Source organism: Sinocyclocheilus rhinocerous, unplaced genomic scaffold (assembly GCF_001515625.1).
Source record: "Sinocyclocheilus rhinocerous isolate Xijiao unplaced genomic scaffold, SAMN03320098_v1.1 scaffold3119, whole genome shotgun sequence".
NCBI lineage: Eukaryota > Metazoa > Chordata > Actinopteri > Cypriniformes > Cyprinidae > Sinocyclocheilus > Sinocyclocheilus rhinocerous.
The window spans coordinates 103311-108371 of record NW_015632029.1 but is presented as its reverse complement, the minus strand read 5'-3'; positions in this window follow the sequence as shown (position 1 = coordinate 108371).

Sequence of the window (5061 nt, the reverse complement as noted above, 5' to 3'; positions counted from 1 at the left end):
GAGTGTGAGAGAGTGTGTGTGTGTGTGTGTGTGTATGTGTTACAGTGTGAGTGTGTGTGTGTGTGTGTGAAAGTGTGTGTGTGAGTGTGAGTGTGAGAGAGTGTGAGTGTGTTATAGTGTGTGTCTGTGTGCATCTGTGCGTGTGTGTGTATTATAGTGTGTGAGAGTGTGTTGTGTGTGAATTTGTGAGAGTGTGTTATAGTGTGTGTCTGTGTGCGTCTGTGCGTGTGTGTGTATTATAGTGCGTGAGAGTGTGTTGTGTGTGAATTTGTGTGTGTGTTATAGTGTGTGTTTGTGTGTGTTTGAGTACAGATTTGTTTCTATAAGTGAATAAATCTGACTTTAATAAATCTTTAATAAATCATAACTCAAGTCACATAATTGAATTATAATTAGATCTATATAAAAACAATATGTCAGTTGTATTTGTAATTTGTAGTTCATTTAATTTACATCTGTTGATCTGAAGCAAAAGTCTCAAAACCGAACTGTGAACGCTACAAACAAGCAGCTTTTGAATGTTTTTAATATTAATAAGCTCATCATCAGCATAATGTCATTCCCAGCGTCCTCTCTGTTGTGTGTGAAGAGCAGCAGCTGAGCGCTAATGCAGATTAATCCGTTCTCTGATGAGACAGCAGGACTCTGAGGGTCTGTGAGGGTCTTCAGCACAGATAGAGCTGAATGTGTCAGATGAGTCTGATGATAGACTTAATGCAGGGCGATGTGAGTGTCACGTGACCTCTGGACTGAATTCTCTGCATTTGAATGTCCTGCATCTCATCACTGTCCCATCATCTCTTCAGGTGTTCAGGACACTGATCGTGATCATCAATAGATTTACTGTTGTTTTAGTGCCATTAAAGGGATAGTTCACCCAAAAATGAAAATTAGCCGATGATTTACTCGCCCTCCAGCCATCCTAGGTGTACATTACCTTTTTCTTTCAGACGAATCCAATCAGAGTTATATTAAAAAATATCCTGGCTCTTCCAAGCTTTATAATGGCAGTGAATGGGTGTTTTTCGTCAATAGTCCAAAAGAAGTCCAATAAAGCACATCCATCTGTAATAAAAAGTGCCTCACACGTCTCCGGGGGGTGAATAAAGGCCTCCTGAAGCGAATCAATGCATTTGTGTAAGAAACATATCCATATTTAAAGCTTTATAAACCATAATCTCTAGCTTGCGCTAACTGTCGTACGCGTGTTCATTCCGGCGGATGACGTAAGCGTAGCGTAAGCTCCAGTGAGAATATGCTAATCTCCTGAAAACCGACGTTTGTTTACAGGAGCAAAGGAAGCAAAGTTTCCTCACTTTAGGAAAGTCTCCTCTCGGCTTATATCGAAATCCTCCCACAGTTTTCTTTACAAATCCTCATTTTGTGCTTTATTGGACTTCTTTTGGACTGTTAAAAAAATAACACCCATTCACTGCCATTATAAAGCTTGGAAGAGCCAGGATATTTTTAAATATAACTCAGATTGGATTCGTTTCGATTTCTGTTTTATATTTTCTCTTAAATTTATATGTTATATTCAGTTTTTTATTTTCCTATTTTAATTTCAGTGAAAGTTTTAGTAATTATGAACAGAAGCTGGAAGATCATCATAAACACATGAATGATGACGGTACACACAGTGAACAATAGCGTCTTTATGCGTCGTCTCTGAAGGGCCCCGGGCCCCAGATGTGTCGTGGGTAACGAGGCAGTAACGGGAGATTCTGGGTGGCCACACATTTACTGTAATGCAGCTCTTAATGGTTGAAAAGCTTTAGTGGCGTCTCGGCATTTTACCACATTTTTACCACGTTGTTGTGATTACGGCTGGTCACGGATCCCACACGTGACGAGAGACGCTTCATTTGTGGAGACGGACGGATGGATGTGAACGGGTGAAGCGGCTCTTGATGAAAACACGTCATGACAGAACTCCACGCTCGTTTAGGAGTTTAATGAGGACGAGCCTGTTTCAACCTGACTTTCATTCCCTACTCTTCTTACTGTTCACTTCTGAGGAGTAAATGAATATAAAGTTAAAATCAAATGAAATGAGAAAAGTTGCTTTGGAAACTGGCTAAGTTTTTTAAATATTTCATTTGATTTCAGTTAACATTTATTTTGTTTCAAGTAACAAAAATGTTTTTAATGTTTTTTAGTTTTAGTTCATTATAATAACCCTGCTCTGATGTCAGGTCATGTGACATGCAGGTAAAAATATTTTAAGATAAAATATTTAATTTTGTGTGTGTGTTTCATTTTTATTGTTTTTACGTTAAAATTATATATTTATTTTAATTTTACATCTGGTGAATTTCGATCAACTCATAAACCCCAGTTTGAGAAACCTTGATATTAGACTATATTACACGTTTATAGAAAAGTGATTGAAAAAAATATATATTGAAAACATACACTACCAGACAAAACTTATTCCAGTCTTCAGTGTCACATGATCTTCAGAAGTCATTCTAATATGCTGATTTGCTGCTCAAGAAACATTTCTGATTATTATGATGTTGAAAACAGCAGAGTATAATTGTTTCAGGTTTCTTTGATGAATCGAAAGTTCAGAATAACAGCATTTATCTGAAATAGAAATCTTTTGTAACATTATAAATGCCTTTATCATCACTTTTGATCAATTTAAAGCATCCTTGCTAAATAAAAATATTAATTTCTATAATTTCTTTCCCAAAAAAACAATTATACTGACTCCAAGCTTTTGAATGTAGAGTGTATAATGTTACAAAAGCTTTTTATTTCAGATAAATCTTTCTATTCATCAAAGAATCCTGAAAAAAATGTAATAATAATCAGAACAATAATCAGAAATGTTTCTTGAGCAGCAAATCAGCATATTATTCTGATTTCTGAAGATCATGTGACACTGAAGACTGGAGTAATGATGCTGAAAATACAGCTGCGCATCACAGAAATACATTACAGTTTAACAGAGATTCACATAGTAAACAGTTATTTTAAATAGTAAAAATATTTTACAATATTACTGCTTTTGCTGTATTTTGGATCAAATAAATGCAGGCTTGGTGAGCAGAAGAGAATTCTTTAAAAAACATTAATAAAATCTTACTGTTCAAAAACTTTTAACTGTTAGTGTAAATGTAGTAACGTTACATTTTTTATTTTATTTTAAAAACTTGTTACAATCATTTTTAATTTATGTAAATTGTAGTATATAAATGTAAAGGTGTTATTTTAGGCACAATATAGTGTTAATCCAGATGTTAATTAATAATTCCTGATGTAATTCCAATGACGATCAGTGATGAATCCTAGAGTGCATTTGTGATAGATTATCATTATAACGGATCAGTCCGTGAGTTTGTCTTTCATAACAGCAGAAGGCCCACAGAGAGAGGAAGCAGACGGGATGCTGGTTGCCATGTCAACGTCACTGTACTGTACTGTACTGGAGTGCAGCTTCAGCAGATTGATCCTCATCTCAGTGTTTGAGAGCTGCAGGACGATTACAGTCACAGGACTGGAGCTGATGTTTGACCCGAGTTCAGATGAATTAGCACTCATTCAAGTCAAATCATCACTGCTCCTCCACCAGTTCCCCGGTGTCTGGATGTTCCTGTGAAGTCAATGAAAACATCATTCTCTCACCGTTTAATGATCCTCGTGCTGCTCTGAACCCGTATGACTTTATTCGTTTCACAGCGCCGTTGTTTCAGGTTGATATCTCTGCGGTTTGTAAATATGTGAGAACATTCTGGTGTCATTTGTTTCTCAGGAACCTGCTGTCTGTCTCCTCATGTGTTCAGTAAAGCAGCTGCGTTTCCTCCAGTGCTTCCAGTGAAGCATCGTCTGCTGTCCCGATCACTTCTGATGTCATTTCATAGTATTTTACTGTTTGTCGAGATGAAATTAAATGCTTTAAAGTTTCAAAAAGACACAGATGTTCCATAAAAGTATGATTAAAAAAGCAAGCATAAATGTGGAAGATGAGCTTCTCTGTGTCTGTACTGATCTTCAGACATGGACGGGTGATTCTTCTGGTCTGAATCTGACTGAAGCTCTTCTTCCACATGCCTTAATAATGTATGGCAGCTTTTAGTGGCCCACTTTAAGAGCATCATTGGATTACAGAAAAAGATACAACAAATAAAACGTCTTTGACATTCGATACAGACACTTGATGTGTGTTGACATGTAAGACGCTCCGTTTTACACGTGATGTGACACGCTTGTCAGTTCATGCAGCTGAAGACCTCAGTGCTTAAATAACCCAGAAACAAGCGCTGAACTAAGCCAGGAACAATCACTTAACTAACCTGGAACCAACTGCTTAACCAACCCGGAAACAAGTGTTTAACTAACCCGGAAACAAGTGCTTAACTAACCCAGGAACAATCACTTAACTAAACTGGAACCAACCGCTTAACCAACCCGGAAACAAGTGTTTAACTAACCCGGAAACAAGTGCTTAACTAACCCAGGAACAATCACTTAACTAACCCAGAAACAAGAGCTTAACTAACCCAGAAACAAGCGCTTAACTAACACAGAAACAAGAGCTTAACTAACCCAGAAACAAGCACTTAACTAACCCAGAAACAATCGCTTAACCAATCCGGAAACAAGCGCTTAACTAACCCAGGAACAATCACTTAACTAACCTGGAAACGAGCGCTTAACTAACCCAAAAACAATCACTTAACCAATCCGGAAACAAATGCTTAACTAACCCAGGAACAATCACTTAACTAACCCAGAAACAAGCACTTAACTAACCTGGAAACAAGCGCTTAACTAACCCAGAAACAAGAGCTTAACCAACCCGGAAACAAGCGCTTAACTAAGCCAGGAACAATCACTTAACTAACCTGGAACCAACCGCTTAACCAACCCGGAAACAAGTGTTTAACTAACCCGGAAACAAGTGTTTAACTAACCCGGAAACAAGCGCTTAACTAACCCAGAAACAAGAGCTTAACTAACCCAGAAACAAGAGCTTAACTAACCCAGAAACAAGAGCTTAACTAACCCAGAAACAAGAGCTTAACTAACCCAGAAACAAGCGCTTAACTAACC